General features: G+C 43.4%; 1 protein-coding gene across 1 annotated transcript in view; it reads left to right on the top strand.

The window, feature by feature from the left end:
* LOC104006679 (uncharacterized) overlaps window positions 1-24368 on the top strand; it is a 218664-nt gene that overhangs the window by 150505 nt on the left and 43791 nt on the right. The window lies entirely within an intron of this gene.

Here is a 24368-nt window from a genome sequence, read left to right as displayed (position 1 = left end):
TTGGGCCCTGGACCCTCAGCCTCACCCACGGCAGCTGGTACACCTCGGACTTCCATGCTGGAGGATGTTCCAGAAAAGGGTCCTGCTGCTCATACAAAGCCAGCCGAGCGGAGACCTGGGAGCCCTTTCGCCGGCCGCCTTTCTATCGCGCTGTCCTAGAAAAGACATAGAAAGACTTGCCTTGAGCAAGTCCCTAAACTCCCCTTTAAAATGGGGGCAAATGATGAGTATTTGGCAGAGCTTTGGTGAGTACTAGAAAAAGTATGAGTAAAAAGCTAACAAAGTGGACATATGTAGGTGCTAAAAAATAGGTTGTTATTGAGATGTGAGATTTTGGGGAGTCAAGGGGATCAGTAACTTATTATCCTAATGCTGTTCTTATGCTGTTGAGGAAAAGAAAATATAATTTCAGAGACTGAATGAATAGTGTGACAACTTTTGTGCTTCAGGTGCACAAAAAGGAACTAACTTCTGGGCCTCTTCGCCGGGGCCCTTGGGGATAGATCCTAAAATCAGATTCCCCTGTAGTGTTTCAGGAAACCCAAGATGCAGGTGTGCTTTCCTGGACTGAGAGAAAACCAAGGGAAACAATGGCTCGGTCTTGGGATTCTCTGCTGTCTCTGCTCCACTCTCCCCAGCTGCTGGGTGGGTCCAGCCTGCCTGGAGTTGCTCTCATGACCTCTTTCCGCTCTTCCCCTGCACACAAGGATGGCACAGGCTTCCGCAGAGCCCTGGGTGTTAGCCCTTGCGATGTGTGCCTTTCCCCTCGAGTTGGGTCCATTCCCAGTGAGGCCCCACCAGAGAAACTCTCATTCCATCAATCTGCCAATCAGGCACACGCAGGGGCTGGTTTTGTTTGCCCAAGGCTGGATTGCAGTCACACAGTTGTTGAGACCAGTGTTCCTCTCTGGATACACTTTTCTTGTCAGAGAGCACCTTTATTAACTTTCAAAGCAGAGTTACCATTTCCCAAGATGAATTCAGTCCAGACAGAGTATCACGGGAAACAGTAACTGTCTGGCCTCTCCTTTTCGAGGGCAGGGGAGGGGAGAGCTGGGGCAGCTTTCGGGATTACAGAGACCGAGAATTGGTTCATTTTATGGCAAGTGTCGAATGGAGATCATACCCCCTTAAATATTTGAGGGCATGGCTGGCGCACATTGCCTTCAAGGCTGCTAGATCTAAGATATTGGGTTCTATACCAGCTTGCTCTGCTCTCAGAGATGTCAGCCGACCACGGAGATAGGCTGTGGGGAAGTCTGCACAGTTGGCCTCCACCAAAGACTCCTCTCCCTGCTCATGCACCCCACTCCTTACATCAAGAGGAATAGTCTGATTCCCCTCCCCTTGCTTCCAGCCTGGCCTTAGCAATGTGCTTGGCTGATGGAAAGTAGTGGCATTAATACATTCTGGGACTTCAAGGCCGTGGCATAGCACTGCCTAGATTCACTGGAATGCTTGCTCTTGGGAGCTCTGTCTCAGAACCCAGAGGCCTACTGGTGCAAGGTTTCTGGTCAGCAGCCCCAGCTGAGCTCCCAGCCAAGCATGTGAATGAGCCAGCCCAGCTCTATGGAGACTTGAGATGGCTGAAGCCCCAGCTGACCTGTGTCTGCCTCCACATGAGAGATCCCAACAGAGAAATGCCTGGGTGAGCCCAGTCCACGCACAAAGCCACGAGAGACACACAAGCTGCCCCCTGGGTTGTTATGCAGCAGCAGATGGCAAGAATGAACAGTGATGGGGCAGGCAGGTGCTGTTGTCTGGCTATTTGTCTGCAAGTTTACAGAATGGACCACAGCTCTACCGCACTGGTGGTTCCATTTCCAGACATGACACAGTCCAGAGGGGAGGGCCTCCTGACTCAGTGGTCTCAGACAACTTGAGAAACCTCTAGGTGTCTGAAACCACAGGCTGAATTTTGGAAGGGCTGACTTGGCCTCTTAGCTACCTCCGTCCCGTCGGCTGTTTTGATTCATTAGGCTTTTCCGAGCTCTAGTAATGAAGAAGGATTGCCAGGTAGCGCTTGGTTCAGGGGAAGGAGATTTGCAACCTGATGGCCAAAAATAGTAAGTAGAGACCTGGCTCATGAAGGCTGGGAGGCTTTAGAAAATGATATGCTGACAATACAGTCTTTTTCCTGTATTTTTTTTTTTCAGCTTTACCTGAGATGCCTTACCTATTAGTAGATACTCTATAAATATCACTTAGAGTAATTAAGTAATAGAGATTGCAAACATTTAAACAGTGTAATGATAGCCTCTGCATGCATAATATTTGCACACAGTATCCGCAGCATTTCAGGGGAGAAAACAAATTAATCTGTTGGCTTTAAGCATTTAACAAATCACATAATACATATGTGGATTAGTTGACTCCATTAATGCTTGAATTTAAAACCTCAGCTCCCACCTCTTTAAATGCTTACAATTGAAAGCTGCATATAACTTGAAAGGGAAATTGACCCTGTAGTCACTGAAGTAAATTTTGAAAGGTAAATCATTCAAGACATGGCAGCTGCATGTTAAGGAAAAGAACAGAAAAAGAACAGAAGAGTATGTAAAATTATGTAGGGCTCATCAGGAAGGGAATGTTCTCGTTTGCTGTGAGCTGGCCCCATGGAAGGGAGTGACAGCTGTCAGTCACATCCACCTGGCCACAGGAGAGGGACATTTGCAGGAGGTGAGCTCAGCTCCCTTCTACTAGGGTCCGAAGCTCCCTGTCATGTGGGGTGGGTCCCGTTACTCCCACTGCTTCAGAATATGGGGCGTGGCTCCTGGTTTCTCCTTTTTTTCCTGGGGCCAGAATGTGGGGCCTTCTGACTGAGGCCCATCTGCCTTCCCTCCACACTAAGGGCCTTGTTGGCATTAACTGAGATCATATGACTGTCCAGTGAGTTCTGACAATGGACTCTTGTTCTGGGTGCCATATTAGTAGGCAATCTAAATTTGTGATTCGAGCTTGAAGAATGCACTGCGAATTCAGGATGGTAAGCCAGACTTGTGGGAGATCATGTCTTCGTAAAGCAAAGCTGTCCAGATGAAAGCGTCATGGCAAGAGGGCTTGCTCTCTGTGCCCAACCTCTGTGATTTCACTGCTCCCGCACACAGCAGGAAGCCCGAGCCATCCCTCTGCCTTGGGCTCTCCTTGGAGGAGTTCACCCATTCACAGTCTTAAAGGGACAGAGAACTTCTCAGAGCTTGGGTTTTACTCTTGGCTTGGGCACTACGTTGACTATAAGATCTCGGGACAATCTCAAAAGTTTTCTGATCTCAGTTTCGTCAGTTGGAAAATAAGTTCTTACTAGATAATTTCTAGCTTCTTCCAACCCTGATATCCTTTTTTTGTTTGGTTTTGCTTTGTTTTTTAGATTGTGAGAACATCTATTAAAATGTAATTAATTGGTAATATAAGCTGCAGGTTTATTTATTTATCTTTATTAAGGCATAATTGACTAATACAAATTATATATATTTACAGTGTACAGTGTGATGTTTTGAAATATGCATATATTGTGAAAGGATTAAGTCAAGCCAATTAATATATCCATCACCTCACATATTTACCAATTTTTTTGCTGGTGGGAACTTTTAGGATCTACTCTCTTCTTAACATTTCATAAAAAAGCAGTAAGCCGGTGAGGTGATGGGTTAATTATCTTGTTTTAATCTTTCTACAATGTATACGTAGATCAAACATCACATTGTTATACCCCCATAAATATACACATTTATTATTTGTCTCTTAAAAACAAATAAATTTGTCATAAAAGATCTACTCTCAGCAATTTTCGAGTATATGATATAGTATTATTAACTATAGTTGTCTTGCTGTATAATAGATCCCCAGAATTTATTCACCGTATGTAACTGCAAGTGTGTACCCTTTGACAACATCCCCTAGACCCGATCCCCCAGCCCCTGGAAAACATCCTACTGTCTGCTTCCATGAGTTCAACATTTTTAGATTCCACATATAAGTTTCTCTGGCCATGGCCAGAGAAAATGCTCTGATATTTTATGCTTCTATCAGCATTTCCCATTTCGTCCATCCTCTCATTCGCCTTTCCTTTTGTTTAGCTTGGTGAGTTTAGGAGGGATATCATCCCCCTCGCCTTTTCATCTATCCCTTCTGCTTCTTTCTTCAGACCACATTCATCGTTCCTCCCTATCCCTGTGGGTCAGATTATTCCCTTGTAAGGTTTTTCCTTATGTTTTCTTGAGCTTCTCCTTCCTTCTTCATGAACCAGTCCCCAAGCAAAAGGAACTAAGTTTTGACCCTTTCCTAATCCCAAGAGATTGCACCATGTACTCTAATGCTCTCTGAACACATTGCTCTTCATCCTTTGTTTTGGAAAATTAGCTTAGGTTTTATTAAGTGCTTAAGAGCTCATGATGTGCGTATCTGCATGTCAAACCTTAATAAGGCTTCTGAGAAAGCTGAGAGTATTTGTCTTTTTTGCCCCAGGCACTGTTGAAAAATTTAGTAAGAGTGAACTCTAAAAAGTGCAATATTCTTTTGCCAAAAATTTAATTTACAAAACTTTGGTCTTACTAAGCAAAATGTATCGAGCTTACCTGAACACAGTTAGAGTTCTCAAAATAGGAGGGTGGCTAAGCAAAGTAAATAGTGTAACAAGCCTCAGTGTGATTTCATAGCAGGTTTTTCTTCATCTTATGGTGAATTCCAGAGACTCAGTTTTCTTCAAGTCGTTCTGTCTCAGTCAAACAGGGAAAATAAATGCAGTTGAATGAATGCAGCTCCAGCCTCATTTTAAACTATTCATTTGTTTCCATTTCTTCCACCCCAAAAGTCTCAGCATTTCTAGCGAGTAGGCAAAGTGAGAGATGCCAGTTTCACTTTTTCTTTGTTCTTGTCTCTTCCTTGCTGATAAGCAAGGACCTGTGGTAACAGGAGCCCTCAAGGGGAAGAAAATGATAATCCCGTTGTCTGGAGAATGAGAGGGACTTAATGGTAGTAAATGCTCAAAACGACCTTGTGACTATATACTGCTCAGGTCACCATAAGTTTGGTGGCTGTGCATGAGGAATGTGTGTTCAATGATGAAAACGAAAATGGAAGTTTTCCTGGAGTCTGTGGCAGGGGCTGGTTGTTGTCTGCATTGTACTCATTCCCACACTGTTGCTAACACAACTCCAGTCATTCTGGAAGAAGATAAGCCCAGATACTTACTTTTCTAGCTTCCCTTATAAGTAGGGATGACACATTTGTCACAGCGACAAATACATCATGGTTCAAGCCAATTACACATAAGCATAAATCTACTGGATCTCAGAATGCTGCCTCTCTCCCAGTAGAGGGACAGATATGGCTGGTGTGGTCTTTTCTTCTTCTTTCTGCCTTGAATGTGAATGTATTGATCAGAGCTGCAGCAACCTGGCATTATTAAGCTGCTGAACCAACACTAGCAATTGCTTAGATCAAAACTTCTTACTTACATTGTTGAAAAATAAGCCTTCTTTTTAAGCCGCTGTAGTTGAGTTTTTTGTCACTTGGAGCCAAGAGCTTTCCTAACTGATAGATTCTCTCCCACATATTTTATTATAAATTAATAAATTCCCACCCTCTGTTCTTCCTCCTGTTGTAGACACAAACGTGCTTCTATTCATTTGTTGTGAACACCATTTCTGGAGATCTGTGTGACTGTCAAGGGTCCACCCAAATATACATAAATTAGAACATGTTTAGAGAAGAGGGTGATTATCTGTGTGGGAAAAGGTTCATCAGGGATGAATCGCATGTTCCCACGGTGAGAAGGCTGGGAGCACTTGCCTCTCCACTCACGCCAGCCCTTCTTCTCCTTCCTGCTCACTGCCTACTACTTTGGAAATTAGGTTCACCCATATAATCGTCATAGTTTGACATGGTTGGACTTGAAAATCTTGGCTTTTTCCTTGTCCCAGACAAGAACCAATCATCCTTGATCTTTTATCTGCCACTCCTGCTAATAAGTTAGCAGAGTTTACATAACCCACAGTCTGGTAGTTTATACTGGGCATCATTAAACACTATTATGCAGCTCTATTTCTTGGCATCAGCACATATTTTTCCAGGTGGAATTTTCCTTCTGTTTGTTAGTGTGGGGAGGTGGAAAATGTGAAATCCTCTTCTGCATAACGTTAGAAAAAAATGTAGGAAGTTGGTAAAAGTTGCTTTAATAAATGCCCAGTAATAGCTAACAATGAAAGGGCACTCCCTAAGTGGCAAGTATCGTTCTAAGCATTTGTCATGCATTATCCCATTTAATCATTATAGTATTCCTAGGACATAGGTATTGTTAGTTTTCTCACTTGATAGATGGGAGAAAAGAGGCTATGAAGCATTAGATTGGTCCCTTATTGACTGAGTTAGGGGCCGGTCTGTGCTGTAAACAGCATCTGTGTTGCAAAATGTGCAGTAAGAGGTAGACTACAGTCCTTAGTCTAAACTTTCTCAGCTTTTAAGAGTGCCTTGGAGTCTAAAATACCCAAGCAGAGCAGAAATATATGGCCTGCTGGTTAGTGTACTTGAGCTTTAAGATTCTCAAATCACACATGGACACAGGAAGGGGAACATCACACACCGGGGCCTGTTGTGGGGTGAGGGGAGGGGGGAGGGATAGCACTGGAGATATACCTAATGTTAAATGACAAGTTAATGGGTGCAGCACACCAACATGGCACATATATACATATGTAACTAACCTGCACGTTGCGCACATGTACCCTAAAACTTAAAGCATAATAAGAAAAAAAAAAAAGAAAAGAAAAATTAAATGTAAAAAAAAAAAAATTCTCAAATCATTGAATTTTCACCATGGTAGTTTGAAGGCAAGGGTTCATGACCTGCAAGATGAATTTGTTCCAGTTTTCTTGCGTCCTACCTGAGTTAAGTGGTATATCTAGGTTTAATTGCCAGCCATCACTGAGGCCTCCCGACCTCCCTTGCAGCACAGGTTCTACCGTGGGGCTGAGTATTCATTCCTGTTTCTGTTTTCTCACCAAAACCACTCTGGGCTTTGCCTGTGTGGCTGTGGTTCTCAAAATGTGGTCTGCAGACTCCAGCAACACTCTGTCCTTTTTGCCATCACACTGATGGTGCCAACGCAGAGTGTGCAAAACTGTGGGCATCTTGGCAGGAACCAAACTGGCAGCAGCGACAGCCTGCGTGGTCTCTGTATCTCCCCACACATGCCCCTTGGGAAACCAATGAGCAAATAGAAATGAGTTTCACTAAAGAATGTCCCTGATGAAGGAGCAAAAATAATCGATGGCATTTCCTCTCAGCCCTGGAGGACAGATGCTCTTCCAATTTGTGTGAGGGAAGCAGAGGCAGTGCCAAGCATGTCTGTTGCCCACCTGGGTGCAATGGGCACCCCCAGGAAAAGTTCTCATGGGACCCAGTTGAGAGCAAGACTCTTGCTGTTTGAATGGCATGACATTTTTACATGCGAGAACAAAGATGTATGCATGCATGTGTCTTTATAGTAGTGTCTTTACAGTAGAATTATTTATATTCCTTTGAGTATATACCCAATAATGGGATGGGTGGGTCAAATGGTAATTCTGCTTTGAGTTCTTTGAGAAATCAGCAAACTGCTTTCCACAATGGCTGGACCAATTTACATTCCTACTAGCAGTGTAGAAGCATTCCCTTTTCTCCACAACCTCACAGCATCTGTTATTTTTTGACTTTTTAAATAATGGGTAGACTGGATAAAGAAAATGTGGTACATATACACCATGGAATACTATGCAGCCACTAAAAAGAACAAGATTATGTTCTTTGCAGCAACATGGATGGAGCTGGAGGTCATTATCCCAAGCAAACTAACACAGTAACAGAAAACCAAATACGTTTTCACTTATAAGTGGGAGCTAAACATTGAGTACATATGGATGCAAAGAAGGGAACAACAGACTCTAGGGAGTACTTAAGGGTAGAGGCTGGGAGGAGGGTGAGGATCTGAAAACTGTGGGTACTATGCCTATTACCTTATGCTTATATTATTATTTTGGTGACAAAATAATCTGTACCAAACCCCTGCTACATGAAATTTACCTATATAACAAACCTGCACATGTACTCCTGAACCTAAAATAAAAGTTTAAAAAAAGAACAACATACAAAATCCTTGATTACTTGAACTTGAGGATGTGACAGATATTTTCTTGAAAATGAAGGAAATGAGTCTGTTAGTTTAAGGAGGAGAACTATCTTTATTGCCAGTGATAAACTTAGAGTTTTGAAGAAAAGGCTAGAATTTTGGAAAGCTTTTATCCATCACTGTTAGCTTTATAGCTTCCCAATACATAAAGATTTTTCTGACGAGATCAGTAATAATGTTAATGAAAGTCATTTTTACAGTATTGTACAACGGCATTTTTCATCATTTGAAAGATCTATATAGTGCAGGGGACCCATATTTTTTAGATGAACCATATTACAAAATTATACAAGAGAGACCAACAGATTTTAAGGTAACAGAATATGAAAAGTTCCTTAGTTGCTTTCAGATTCCACCTTGCAACTAATCTTTAAGAAACTACCACTTGTTAAGTTTTAAAATAGTATCAAAGAAGAATATCCACAATTATCCTGAAAGGCCTTGAAAATACTTCCCCTTTTACAACTGTATATTTATATACATGTGAGGTGAGATTTTTTTTTCCGTATACTTGAACCAAAACAATGCAAACTTCGCAAAATGCTGGATGTAAAGCTGATATGAAAATCCCATACTAAGCCAGATAAGAAAGATTTATAAAAATGTAAAACAATGCCACTTGCCTTGTTAAATTTTTGTTTTGGCGATTGTGATGAATTTATTTTATTTCATATATATGCACACTCAGGCACATGCATGCACACACACACAAGCCTTTGTGAGGCCCTTAAGGATTTTTAAGACTGTAAGAAAAGTCCTGAGTCCAAGAAGTTTGAAAGTGATTGAGAGAATTGGTGGAGGACCCCACAAGGGTGCCTAGTTCTGTTTTCTCACCCAAACCACGGTAGCTGAGGGGTAGGAATGGATAGACTTCAAAATATTATTTTTGCTATGTTGCTCACGTGGAGTTTTGATTCCTTTGGGCACTAGTATGAGAGGGTCTAAAATTTCCTCTTGGGGTTGTTAACCAAAAAATATCTGAGACAGGTCTCAGTCAATTTAGAGGTTTATTTTGCCAAGGTTAAGGACCACGGCCTGTGACAAAGCCTCAGGTCCTGAGAACATGTGCCCAAGGTGGCTGAGTTACAGCTTGGTTTTATACACTTTAGGGAGATAGTAGTTACAGGCAAAGACATAAATCAGTATGTGTAAGGTGTACATTGGTTCAGTCCAGAGAGGCAGGACATCTTGAAGCAGGGGCTTCCAGGTCATAGGGAATTTCAAAGATTTCCTGATTGACAATTTGTTAAAAGAGTTAAACTGGAGCTTAAGAATGTTAGTCCGTTCTTATGCTGCTATAAGGACATTCTCAAGACTGGCTAATTTATAAAGGAAAGAGGTTTGATTGACTCACAGTTTTGCATGGCTAGGGAGGTCTCAGGAAACTTCCAATCACGGCAGAATGGGAAGCAAATACTCCTTCTTCATATGACGGCAGGAAAGAGAACTGCCAGGTAAAAGAGGGAAGAGCCCCTTTAAAAACCATCAGATCTTGTGAGAACTCACTCACTATCATGAGAACAGCAGCATGGAGGTAATACCACCATGATTCAGTTCTTCCCACCAGGTCCCTCCCTTGACAGGTGGGGATTATGGGAACTACAATTTCAGATGAGATTTAGGTGCGGACACAGCCAAACCATATCATTCTGACCAGGGGCTGCCCCTGGTTCCTCCCAAATCTCATGTCCTCACATTTCAAAACACAATCATGACTTCCCAACAGTCCCCCAAAGTCTTACCTCATTCCAGCATTAACCCAAAAGTCCAAGTCCAAAGTCTCATCTGAGACAAAGCAAGTTCTTTCTGCCTACTAGCCAGTAAAATTAAAAACAGTTAGTTAGTTACTTCCTAGATATAATGGGGTTACAGGCATTGGATAAATGCTCCCATTCCAAATGGGAGAAATTGGCCAAAACTAAGGGGCCACAGGCCCCATGCAAGTCCAACATCCAATAGGGAAGTCATTAAACCTTAGAGTTCCAAAATGATCTCCTTTGATGCCATGTCTCACATCCAGGTCACACTGATGCAGGAGGTGGGCTCTGATGGCCTTGGGCAGCTCTGCCCCTGTGGCTTTGCAGGGTATAGCCCCCTTCCTGGCTGCTTTCACAGGCTGGCATTGAGTGTCTGCAGTTTTTCCAGATGCATGGTGCAAGCTGTCAGTGGATCTACCATTCTGGGATCTGGAGGATGGTGGCCCTCTTCTCGCCACTACACTAGGCAGTGCCCCAGTGGGGACTCTGTGGGGGGGGCTCTAACCCCTTCCATACTGCCCTAGAAGAGGTTATTTCCCTTCCATACTGCCCTAGAAGAGGTTATTTCCCTTCCATACTGCCCTAGAAGAGGTTCTCCATAAGGGCTCTGCCACTGCAGCAAACTTTTGCCTGGACATCCAGGTGTTTCCATACATCCTCTGAAATCTAGGTGGAGGTTCCTAAACCTCAATTCTTGACTTCTGTGTACCCACAAGCCCAAGACCACATGTAAGCTGCCAAGGCTTGGGGCTTAAACCTTCTGGAGCAACAGCTTGAGCTGTACCTTGGCCCCTTTTAGCCACAGCTGGAGCTGAAGCAGCTGAGATGCAGGGTACCATGTCCTGAGACTGCATAGAGTAGGGGGGTTCTGGTCCCAGCCCACAAAACCATTTTTCCCTCCTAGGCCTCCAGGCCTGTGATGGGAGGGGCTGCTGTGAAGGTCTCTGACATGCCCTGGAGACATTTCACCCATTGTCTTGGTGATTAACATTTGGCTCCTCATTACTTATGCAAATGTCTGCAGCTGGTTTGAATTTCTTCCCAGAAAATGGGTTTTTCTTTTCTATCACATCATCGGGCTGCAAATTTTCCAAACTTTTGTGCTCTGTTCCATGCTTTGCTGCTTAGAAATTTCTTTTGCCAGATAACCTAAATCATCTCTCTCAAGTTCAAAGTTCCACGGATCCCTAGGGAAGGGGCAAAATGCCACCAGTCTCTTTGCCAAACCTTTTCTCCAGTTCCCAAGAAGTTTCTCATTTCCATCTGAGACCACCTTAGCCTGGATTTCATTGTCCATATCACTATTAGCATTTTGGTCAAAGCCATTCAACAAGTCTCTAGGAAGTTACAAATTTTCCCGCATCTTTCTGTGTTCTTCTGAGCCCTTCAAACTGTTTCAACCTCTGCCTGTTACCCATTTGCAAAGTTGCTTCCACATTTTGGGGTATCTTTATAGCAGCACCCCAGTACCTGGTACCAATTTACTGTATTAGTCCATTCTCACACTTTTATAAAGAACTGCTCAAGACTAGGTAATTTATAAATGAAAGAGGTTTAACTGACTCAGTTCCACATGGCTGGGGAGGCCTCAGGAAGCTTACAATCACAGTGAAAGGGGAAACAAACGTGTCCTTATTCACACGATGGCAGGAAGCCGAAGTGCCAAGTAAAGGGAGGAAAAGCCCCTTATAAAACCATCAGATCTCATGAGAACTCACTTACTATCACAAGAATAGCAGCATGGGGGTAACCGCCCCCATGATTTGATTATCTCCCACTGGGTCCCTCCCATGACACGTGGGGATTTATGGGAAGTAGAATTCAAGATGAGATTTGGGTGGGGACACAGCCACATCATATCATAAGGCAAGATTCTTGTCATGTAGATGAAGCCTTCAGGTAGCAGGCTTAAGAGAGAATAGATTATGAATGTCTCTGATCTAACCCTAAAAGATGTCAGACTCTCTAGAAAAGACGTAGTAAGAGAAGATTATCTACAGCATGCAAATTTCCCTCAAAAGAGTCAAGTTTGCAGAGCTAAATGTCAAAGAAATAGATTTTGGGGTAGAACACTTATTTTCCTCAGTGCCTGTTATCTGTCATGTGATGCTCTACAAGAGTCAGGTTGGAATTTGGTGTCTTATTGCTACAAAGAAGCTGTTCTGTGTGTCTTAAGGTCTCTGTTTGAATTATAATGCCGATCAGTTTTGTTTAAACTCCAAAGGGAGGAGGGTATGTACAATAAGGGATGTCTGATTCCCCAACTCCCATTATGGCCTGAGCTAGTTTTTCAGGTTTCTTTGGGGTCCCCTTGGCCAAGAGGGTGTCCATTTAGTTGCTGGGGGCCTATTCAGTCGTTTAGACTTCTATTTTTGGTTCATAGGGTCCAAACCCTCTCCACAGGATATGTCAATTAGCCAAGAATACAAACACACATGTTGAGCCCTGGTTCTCTTTGTCCTTGAGCTAATGTGGTGGACCCCAGCAGAGTTATTTACCTGGGGGAACATCAGAACCACCAGCAGAATTGGTGGAGTCAAAATGCTCATGTCCAGGTTTTACTGCTGGAGAATTCTGACTCAGAAGGTCTGGAATTTCTTAGTGCTTTTTCTTCATCAGTAGAAAGCCAGTTGTGGGTATCTCTTTTCTACTCTGGTTCAGTAATGTTCCATTCTTAGCTTCAAATATTCTATAGCAGGAGTATTGACACCACAGAAATTGGCAAATGCTAGGAATAAGGGACTTGGGGTTTTTAGAGCCAATTATTAAGTATTTACCAACTCATCACCACAGCTTAGCTCTTATTATGTGGCAGAGAAATTAAAATAATGAACTTTAAGCAGTACTTTTCAATAGATTAAGTGCTCAGCAAAAGCTAGATGCTGTTATTATGGTTACTATTTTGCAGATGCATAGGTAATTTTGATGTATACCCACATTTGAGAATCATTATTTTGGTAGAAAAGGATCTGTTAGTTTTTGTCAAGAGCATGTAATTCCTCAATAATTGAAACACAATGGTGAGGCATCCTGATATCAGCATTCTTCACAGTCCTGGACTTCTGGAATGAGGGGAGTCACATCCAAATGGTACTGGTATATCTAGACTCAACTAGCTTTTCTTCTGGACAAAGCGTTCCTGTTTCTACTCAAGAAAGGACTCCCAGCCTGCAGGAGCCCAAGGACCATTTTGGATTTTCCTTGCCACCAGGTTATTATAATCATGGTAAGGCCATGAAAAGGACCTAGGAATTCATCAAACCCATTCTCCATAGGACAATGCCAATTTTTCCCCAGGGTTAATCCACTTCCAGAAATATCTCAAGCAGGGAAGCTCCCACTACTTTCTTTTGGAGGCAATTGTAATATCCTCAGAGTTGCAGCATGACAAATCTTGGCTTGAAATCAGCCTAGATATTTTCTTCCCATTTGGTTGTTGAGTCAGAAGAATTGGTCTTTTGAAAATGTTCAAGTCTCTGAACTTTGCGCATAGTATTACAATTAACAGGGCTTCACTTTGTTTTTTAATGGCAAAATGAAGTTTTCTGGAATTCATACTTTGATGTGGTTGGCTCAAGAGTCTGAAGACATTCTTCTTGGCTTGTAGAGTCACAGAGCCATAGAGCTCCAGACACTCCTAGGTTTTATCTAGGTCAGAACTTTGCCTCCAAGCACAAAAAGCTTCTGAGACAAATGGTTATCTTATCCATCAGACTTTCCTAGGAACCAGTGCAGAAATTTGTTAAGTGGTTTGTTGCCAAGGTTTACAAACTTGTTTAAGTTTTACTTCTGACTGATCTTAGGTAGATTTGATTTAAAGCCTTTTGAATGAGTTAAATCAATTTTCATTTAAGAAGAAGGAGGAATAGAAGGAAGAGGAAGAGTGAGACGAAGAAGAAGGAAAGCACACCACACGTTTAAATATAGTGCTTATTTGATTACATTTTTCAGATTAATTTTGCACTTAAAGGAGGAAGCAGAATATTAATTTGGTTTATGAGTGCATGGTTACTAATTGAAGTGAATACTTGTCAAGTCATTACAAGGAGAAATGTCTCTAATTAAACATATTAATCATAAATTTAGAGAGGATATTTTTGCACACTGTGCTATAAGTATTCAAGAAGGATAGCCACTGTCACATTTAGACAGTACACGTTTAAATTATTTTACTTAAGGAAAAAATACTAAGCTTGTATATTCCGTATAGTTTCCTCATGTTTATTTTTTATAAAAACAGCATATGGACTTTTAATCTGTTTCACATTTCTAAACGTTAAATATAATCCTTTAAAATGAAATTCAAATGGGCTTTCTTCCAGGTCAACAAATAAATATATGATGATGAATTATGTAGTTAATTCCGCCTTTTCCCTTCTCTTCCTCTCCTGTCTTTGGACAAAGACAAAAGGAAAGCAAAGAAAGACAAATTTGCTTATCTTTCAAATCACTAAATATTTTTTTACAATTTTACCTAAATTAATTCAAAAGAAGAATATGTTTCTACAGCTGTAGAAGAAGTTTCTGAGGTTAAAATTATCATCACTTCAATAAGTGTTGATGGTTACAGGTGCTTAAACATCTTTCAGTGGGTTACTTGGGACTTTTTTTTTTTTTAACTCAAACACCCAACTCTGTTTGAAATAATTTTCCTTTGGTGCTAAACGTTCTTAAACTTGGACACCACGTGAGCCATTGACATCGTCCAGTATAATTGTTTTTTCTTCACCACAGTTAAGGACACTGACACTAGAATTAAATATTTGGAAGATGTTCAAGAGACGCTCTGGAAACAAGACACACAGGCCTATATTTTTGTCAATTTTGCTTTGAATGTCCACATAACTGTATCATGTTCTATTACAAATAAAAGTTCCTGTGACATGATGATGAATGTCAGCTTTAACATATCCTTAGCAAAAACTGTCTTTGAATACATTTATCAAACAAACATTTTGACTTTTTTGTTAAAAATTTTTATGTGTTTTCTGACACACTGTAAAGTTCCGCTCCTATTTTTTTGTTTGGCTATCGGCAGAAAATGTTCCCCAGACTGATCTGACAGCAGGGTTTCCCAGAGGCTCTCACCAAGCCAACGTTCTTCTCCCTAGTGAGCCCTGTCCTCAGCAGATGTTTCTTCTGCTCCAAATCTTTACTGAGTCTCTGTCCTCTCATGCTGCATGGGACCCTCTTGAACTCCCACGGCTCCTGCAGGCTGATCTTCAGCCATCTTACTCAGCACCACTCCCTGGAAAACCCCACTACCCAGGGCAGCAATTTACCTCTGATTCTCACACACACAACTTTCCTTCTTTGCCAGTGACTGATGCACCAACCTTGCTTCTCTAAACTGCCACCCTGTCTTCCTTATTCAAACACACTTAGACTTTATAGCAGATTCGTATTTTGCATGTTTGTGTGCACCTGTAGGGGTGAGCATCGCCCTAGGGAATGTGATGGAAGCTGTCAACCCTCCTCTCTGAGCACTGCTCACAGAAACACAAATGCATGCACATTCAGAGGGCTTGTAGACATGCTGAGTGTCTGTGAACTATGGATTATCAACCCCTGTGCCAGAACTTGCACTTCAGAAAGGCTGAGGGCTTGATAAAATAAGCCAACATCAAGCCAGTCCTTGGAGGGAGGTAGACTGCTGCACATGTCTTTCATTTTACCCTATCCCCTGGTGCTTTCCAAGTACTCCCTGCTTTCTCAAATGTTTTACCTTAGTTTTGCCTCTTCAATTAGATTTTAAGTTCCTTAAAGGAAGAGACAAATGACCTTAGATGATAATACAAATCCCTTTTGTAAACAGGATACAGTCAATATAGCTGAACATTCATCAGTCAGAGCACATTAAGATGAAACAGCAGGACATGTTAAAAATAGAACTACCATTCCATCAAGCAGTCCCACTACTGGGTATCTACCCAAAGGAAAGAAATCATTATATCAGAAATATACCTGCACTTGTATATTTATGGCAGCATTATTGTCAATAGCAAAGACATGAAATCAACCTAAGTGTCTGTCAATGGATGATTGAATAAAGAAAATGTGGTTCATACACACCATGGATTACTACTCAGACATGGAAAAGAATGCAATCATGTCTTCTGCAGCAATATGGATGATACTGGAAGCCATTGTCTTAAGTAAAATAACTCAGAAACAAAGTCAAATACCGCATGTTCTCACTTCCAAGTGGGAGCTAAATAATGTGTACACATGGATATACAGCATGGGATAGTAGACACTGGAGACTCGGAAAGGAGGGAGATGGGATGGGAGTGAAGGATAAGAAATTACATAATGGGTGCAACGTTCACTATTCTGGTGATGGATACACTAAAAGCCCAGACTTCACCACTACACAACATATCCATGTAACACAATTTTACTTGTCCCCCCTAAATTTATATAATAAATACATAAATTTTTTGAAAAAGCAGGACATATTGTGTTGTGTAAAGGGATAAGTTTTAGGTACCTTAGAGCACGTGTTCCCTGAGGAAGCTGGATAGCTGCAGTGATGTCACACACTGTGTTCTCCACGGAGGCAGAGGAGAGATCCTCCCCCATCCTACTCACACCTCCACGATGCCCTGTTGAGCTCCTGCTCTGCCAAGATGAGGGGGATCCACAGTCTACAGCAAGCACAGATGTGGCAGGTAAGAGAGGAGTCAGAAAGAAAGAAAGAAAAGAAAAGAGAAGGAGAAGAGAGTGCTTGGGGAGGGCAGAGGGAGACTGAGTGGAGGTGTCTGGAGGGAGTGAGGACTGGAGGGGTGCAGTTGAAAAAGGGGTCACATTTGTGCCATGGCTTTCCAAATTCAAGTTGTTTGAAATTTTTTGAGCAATTATTTATTCCTCCCTTTTGAGAATTTACTGTTGTCTACTTCTTCTGTGATCGACAGACATGGGAACTGCCCAAGTAGGAAGAAACACATTGACAAGTTCAGGTTGTGTGCTGCTGGCTGCTAAGGGAAGCTGGTCATCAATTTGCTCAGCCTCAGAAAGGGCGAGATTTGCTTCTTGGTTTCTATTCATCCTTACATTCTGTTATTACACCAAACTCCAAATAATATCCTATGCATTTTATTTCACCATCAACTAATATTTTCATGTTTTAGACCAACGCTAACACCTCTAATCAAGATGTCTTTTTGGTGCGGGCTTACAACGATCTCACCTTTACTGGCTTCTTCCAAAGAGCCCCACCCTTAAAACAGTGATCTGATACATTTTAAAAGGTTAGAAGATAAAAAATATTGTGGCATTTAATGAATATTTGCATATGCGTTTAATTTACTTGGAGAGAGATAAAGAATTGCTATTACCAAAGCAAATATAATAATTGCCCTAATTAGTTGATAAAGCTGGAATAAGTACTTTGAGAGAGTTCGTGTCAATATGCCAAGTACCTAAGGTACCTATTTGTCTAAGATGGAACTCTTGATGAGTACCTGCTTGAGCTGTCTTAATTGACTTCATTTTGAATTATTAGATCCATGTTTGTTTTTCTTCTGGGACTTTTATGTTTGTAAACATACACAGACTGTCGGTCCTTTATTAAATATATTGCCGGAGAGATAGGGCCCACAACCATGTCCTAGGACAGGCTTTACTAAATCTGCTCCTCAGAATGATAGTCTAAGACAGAGGAGGCAAACATTTTCTCTAAAAGGCCAAGTAGCAAATATTTAAGGCTCTGCAAGCCATGGGGTCTTTGTTCGAGTCACCCAGCTTTGCTAGCTTTTCCTGTAGCAGGAAAGTGGCCACACACAATACAATAGGTAAACAATGGGCATGGCTGTGCCAATAAAACTTTCTTTATAAAAGCAGGTAGAACAACAACACGCAGCCTATAACAACATTTAAAAGGTGTCAGTTGGTTGGGACTATGGCCTTCAGACTATGCTAGTCTATGTGTCAAGTGTGGAAGTTCGGCTTTACAAACCTGTTGGTTTCTACTGTGACTGCTGAGATGTTTATATTGTCTTCCTCCTCTTCTTTCTAGATTTGTAGTTCAATAGCTCAGGTTGCTGAAGGAGCAACCTGATGTTTCTATAGCTCAGGGGTGAGCGAAAATCTAGCCTACTGCCTCTTTTTGTTCAATAATTTTCATGGCTGCCTTTGGGCTACATGGGAGGAGGTCAGCAATTGATATGGAGACCTCAGGGCCCCAGAGGCCTAAAATATTTCCTATTGGGCCCTTTACAGAAAGCGTCTGTCAACCCCTGACACGTATATAATTAACTAGCATCTTAACTAAAAGCCAAAATACAACAAGGTAGTCTGTTGCAGGTCATAGATTCTCAATAAGTATCTGTCTCAGGAATGTTCACCATTCACAGACAAACCTCATAAACAGGTGAATGGAAAAGTACTAATTTTTGTACCACCAAAAATAATTCTCACCTCATGCTCTGAACTCCCTGAAGCCACCTTTCTGGGCCACGCTGTCACTGCCAGGGAACAGTGGCTTTGCCTCTGGCCAGGAGCCTCCTCTATGATCAGAACTGAGGCCAGGAGAAACTGAAGAAAAGAACGACCAATGGAGGGATGAGAACTTAGTCACAGATCCTATGTACACATTTTATGGTAAAAAGTAGGCTTCTAAAAGTTTAAACAAACTTTTTATTGAGAGTTTTAAAATGTTGGTATTTGCAATGCGGGTGACTGTCATCTCCCTGCCTGCGCCGAGGAAGGTTGGGAGCTGCAGAGGGGTCACTCCACTGTTTAGATCTGCTGTCACTCTTCTTCTAGTTGACATGGTTTGAATCTGTGTCCCCACCCAAATCTCATGTTGAAATGCAGTCCCCAGTGCTGGAGGTGAGGTCCGGTGGGAGGTGACTGGATGATGGGCGCAGTTTTTCATGGTGCCTGGTTGCAATCCTGAGTTCTCATGAGATCCGGTTGTTTTAAAGTGTGTGGCATCTCCCCACCTCCCTCTTGGTCCTATTCCTGTCATGTGAGACATCTGCTCCTGCTTTGCCTTCTGCCATGGGTCAAAGCTCCCTGAGGCTCCCCAGAAGCAGAAGCGTCCATGCTTCCTGTACAGCCTGCAGAGCCATGAGCCAATTATAAACCTCTTTTCTTTACAAATTACCCAGTCTCAGGAATTTCTCTGCAGCAATGCGAGAATCAACTAATACGCTAGTTTTTTGGGCTTTGATGGAGGCTGATCCATTGTCTTACTAATATTCCCTGAAAATGTGAGCCTCCTGGAATCAGCAGGGACAGAGACATGTATGGACTCGAACTTTTAGAGATGCTGCCCATTGCTATCTCCCTCAAATGCAGAAACAGATGGGATACTGAATTGGTCACACTCATCTCCTGCCCCTGGGGTCACTTTGAGAGTTTGCCTGCTATTTTTTTTTTCTGTGGTATTAATTACCTCCTGAATATGAACCTCTTAAATTAAAGTACACCAGCCGATGGACCCTAGAAGAGGGTCCTGCCACGCGGAAGTTGTGCTGCATCACCTGGGGCAGGTGGTGCCCTATGGAGGTTGGCATCCAGCACCTTGGACACTTTAGGTGCTTTCATAAAAGTTCGAAGGAGGACGGAGATGGCCCCTGGGATAAAGTTCCATGTTCCTGCGGAGGCCTCTTCGGCTCATTAAGGCAAAAAGTATTAGCTGCACCTTGCTGCTGTCCCGGGTCCGAGTGGGGTACACTGTGGTGAGCAGGCCCTGGCCCCACCCAGAGGAGCTTTCCCGATGGCCAGGGCACTGCTGGCGACCTTCATCTATTGGTACATTTGGGGAGTTTTTCTTCACCATGAAATTGTACCCCTTGGTCTCACCTAGCTGCTCAGCCAACCCTGACAGCCTCCCCTGGAGTTATTCTTTGCTAATGAAAATGCGGGTAGTGACAGGGACAGCCCAGGTGTCTTACTGCCTTTCCTGCCTGTCAGCACAGAGGTACCCTGGCTTGAAAGGGCCCTGCGGGGCCATGGCAGGGGAGGGACTCCAGAGGGGGTCACTCCACGGCTGGAGTGGCTGGGGTGGCTGACTTGCTTCTTTGTCATCAAGGCTTTCAGTGTGGCCGGGGCTCCTGAGGAAGGACAAGAGGATGAGACCATTTATAATCACCCCGTGTTGGAAGAATCCTTGTCACCATGTCTCAGTCCCCGACGTGCTGTGTGAGGACGCAGGAGCTGTGAGGAAGTGTGGAGCCCTGGCGGGGATGGGGGAGGCCTGCTCTGTGAGTGGCCTCGGGGGCCCTTGTCACAGGCAAACGTGCAGCCCCTGCAGGGCCCAGCAGCAGGGCCATGGGCGAGAGTACACGGGCCCTGCCACGTCAGAGGCACCATCCCCCGCCAGGACCGCCGTTCTGTTCTGTTTTCTGATCCTGAGTGCAACTTCACCAACAAAAGCCGCACCGCCTTTCCTTTCCAGTCAGGAGAAACGGGTGGTCCCATCCGTGAAGAGGAGGTTGACGGGCCTGTGGGATGTGAGGAGAGATCACCATTTTAGAGAAGAAAAGGGCTGTGCGGGGGCAGAGATGGCTGGAAAGAACCCACACCTCCCCTGCTCTGTCTGTCTCTCCCCCTCTCTCTCCATCTCTTTCTGTTTCTGTCCCGCTTTGTCTTTTTCTTCTCTCTCTCTGTCTTTCCCTGTCTGTCTTTTCTCTCTCTGTCTCTCTCTTCTCTCTCTCCCCATTTCACTGTCTCTGTTTACCTAGTTGTCTCTGTCACTCTCTATCTCTCTTTCCATCTCTCTGTGTCTTTGTTCCTATGTCTCTGTCTTTCTCTGCTCCTCTCTGTCTCTTTCTATCTCTATCTCTATCCCTCTCTGTCTCTCTGCATCTCTCTGTCTCTGTCCCTCTCTGTCTCTTTCTATCTCTGTCTCTGTCCCTCTCTGTCTCTTTCTATCTCTGTCTCTGTCTGTCTCTCTGTCTCTGTCTCTCTGTGTCCCTCTCTCTGTCTCTGCCTATCTCTGGCTCTGGGTCTCTCTCTCTGTCCCTCTGTCTCTTTCTATCTCTGTCTCTGTCTGTCTCTCTGTCTCTGCCTGTCTCTCTGGCTCTCTCTCTCTAGCTAGGGGATGCCAGTGGACTGGACACCTGCTGTTCCCTCTCCCAGCCCGTGGCTGAGGGTGGACCTGCCCGTTCTCTTCTGCCCTCGTGGGGAGACGCCCAGCTACTCCTCTGGTCTGTGGCTCCTGTTTTTTGGCTTCTGCCTCCAGGGTACCTGGCTGCTTCTTTCTAGGCATGGCAAGCAAGAAGGAACCCATTTTGCACACATCTGCGGGGCTTTCAGTCTCCTCCTCTGATGTACTCAATCGGCCTTGAGAGGGAAGGGTCCCTGCAGAAAAGAAGAGACTTTGCCTGCAGCAGCCGTGGGCCGTGGATCTGCTGTCCCCTGAAGTCTGTAAGGTTTTGCTACCTTAGAGGAAGCTGAACTGCTCTTCCACAGCTTCCATCAAGCCCCCGGGAGCCTGGGGCTCTGCCGGGCCACTTCTGGAATGCTGGCAGGGAGATGTGGGGCAGAACAACAAAAAAACATTAGTTATCTTTACAAGGCTCTTAATGATGGGGTAAGCATGTTCAGGCTGCAATGTAATATGTAAGGATAATTACACTGAGTTATGCCCCACCTCCATGGCACCCCTCACGTTAACTCTTTCCAGCCCTAGTGGGTAGCCAGTAATGTTAGGGAGGCTCCAACCGGGACTTCCTGGGGAAGAGGACGGAAAAGCAGTCTTGAAAACACTTTTATGAGTCAACGTGAGGCTCTGCTGTATCTGAAGAGGTCACTCGACCCTGATTTTAGGAGAAAACCACTCTTTTTCTTCCCAGAATGGCACTTGACGGCAAGCTGCCTCTGAGAGGACCTCACTTCAAGGGCTAGATTGCAGTGTCAGGAAACAGGAGTTTTGTTGTGGTGCCTCCTGAATTTCCTCTGGGAACTTGGAACAAAAGCAAACAAACATAAAAGCCCCCAAAGGTCAGGAGACCTGTCAGGCCGTCAGTGCCGCCTCCTTCTGGGCGTCCAGAAATGCAGCCAGGTTCACCACTGTTTTCTTGTCTGGGGGACACACGCTGGGAAGCAACTGTTTTCCTTCCTTCCTTTTAGCAATGCGTGATTTAACAGCAGCACCGCTCCCCTCACTTCCAGGAGCCCTCTGGTTGGACCACCCGGTTCACAGTCACTTTTGCCACAAAGAGCTGTTTATTGGAAGATCATTAAAAATCATACTTTGGGAATTCATTGTCTCTTTGTGTGTTTTCCTTAAGATAATTTTGATGTGTAAAGAAATCCTTTTTTACAGTGGCCCTCGCTTAGTCTAAGTTCAGTTGAGGAAAAAAAAATGGTTTAATTTTTTTCATGAGAATGACCACGTGCCTAGTTTCACTTCATGGGGGAGTGTGATGATGACGTTGCTCACAAAATAAAGAACCAAACAAAACAAAGATGAAAGAAGCGTGACACATGTCTTTGGTCAGGAAATATTTGTACTGGTAGTATAGTTTGCTACATGTGGGTTTCAGTGGTAATATCTAAAATATTCCCACAGATTGAAAACACATTGGTATTCTCCCTTGTTAAAGTTAACTTCCAGTAGGAGGAATGCATAACATTTTATATAGTGGGAAATATAATGAGGAATATTGGTTCTTTGAGCAAAAAAAGAAACTTAGAGGAAAAAAACCTAGTTTGATGGTTTTCAAAATTATTTAGTCAATGGACCTCTAATACACACAGCAGAACAGAGGAGAGCTGATGTGTGGTGGCTGGGAGCCCCCTGCTCCAGGAGCTACCATTTACCCCGGCCAGGACAGACTTAGGGGTCTGGCTTGAGCCTGGGACTCCATGGAACAGGCAAAGGTGTTAAGGGGCATGTGGGAAGAAAGCGAGAAAGTCTACCTATTTGTATCTCATCTTTAAAGAAAACATTTTTGTGACTTTTTACAATGTATATAACGTATTGACGTGGTAGAACAGATACATACACAGTCATGCCTCGCTTAACCACTGGGTTATGTTCTGAGACATGCGTGATCAGGGCTGGACACAGTGGCTCATGCCTGTAATCCCAGCACTTTGGGAGGCCGAAATGGGCAGATCACAAGATCAGGAGATCGAGACCATCCTGGCCAACATGGTGAAACCCCGTCTCTACTAAAAATACAAAAAATTAGGCCAGGTGAGGTGGCTCACGCCTGTGATCTCAGCACTTTGGGAGGCCGAGGAGGGTGGATCACGAGGTCAGGAGATCGAGACCATCCTGGCTAACATGGTGAAACCCCATCTCTACTAAAAATACAAAAAATTAGCGGGGCGTGGTGGCAGGCACCTGTAGTCCCAGCTACTCGGGAGGCTGAGGCAGGAGAATCGCTCGAACCCGGCAGGTGGAGGTTGCAGTGAGCCGAGATCGTGCCACTGCACTCCAGCCTGGGTGACAGAGGGAGGCTCTGTCTCAAAAAAAAAAAAAAAAAAGAAATGTGTGATCAGGTGATTTCATTGTTGTGCAAACATCATAGCGTGCACCTACACAAACCTGGATGGTAGAGTCTGCTACACACCTAGGCTTTGTGGTACAGCGCATTGCTCCTAGGCTACAAACCTGGACAGCAGGCTGCTGTACTGAATACTGGAGGCAATCGGAACACAACAGTAAGGCTTTGTGTATGAGAACATAGGAAATGTTTAAAAGACTTAAAATATGATACCAGGTCAGGGCCCTTACCGTGAGTGGAGCTTGCTGGACTGGAGGTTGCTCTGGGTGAGTGAGTGGTGAGTGAATGTGAAGGCCTAGGGCGTGACTGTGCACTACTGCAGACTTTATAAACACTGCACACTTAGGCTACACTACATTTATTTTTTTAAATTGTCTTTAATAATAAATTAGCCTCGGGAGGCTGAGGCAGGAGAATTGCTTGAACCTGGGAGGCAGAGGTTGCAGTGAGCTGAGATCGCGCCATTGCATTCCAGCCTGGACAACAAGAGTGAAACTACGTCTCAAAAGAAAATAAATAAATAAATACGTAAGCCTTAGCTTACTGTAACTTTTTTACTTTATACACTTTTTTTAACTTTTTGACTCATTTATAATAGTGCTTAGTTTAAAATGCACACACATTGTACACTTGTAGAAAAGTATTTTCTTTCTTTAGATCCTGATTCTATAAGCTATTTTTCTATTTGAAATTTTTTTAGTTTTTTGCTTTTTAAAATTGTTTGTTAGAAACTAAGCCACAAACACACACATTAGTCTGGGCCTACACAGGGTCAGCATCATCAACATCAGGATCTTCCACTTCCACGTCTTGTCCCACTAGATGGTCTTTGGGGACAATCACATGCAGGGAGCTGTCATCTGCTCTAATAACAGTGCCTTCTTCTGGAACCCCTCCTGAAGGACCTGCCTGAGGCTGTTTTACAGTCAACTTTTTTTTTTAATAAGCAGAAGTATACTGTCAAGTAATGATAAAACATAT

The sequence above is a fragment of the Pan troglodytes genome, chromosome 5, assembly GCF_028858775.2.
Source record: "Pan troglodytes isolate AG18354 chromosome 5, NHGRI_mPanTro3-v2.0_pri, whole genome shotgun sequence".
NCBI classification, from domain to species: Eukaryota; Metazoa; Chordata; class Mammalia; order Primates; family Hominidae; genus Pan; species Pan troglodytes.
This window is presented reverse-complemented; position numbering and strand designations above follow the sequence as displayed.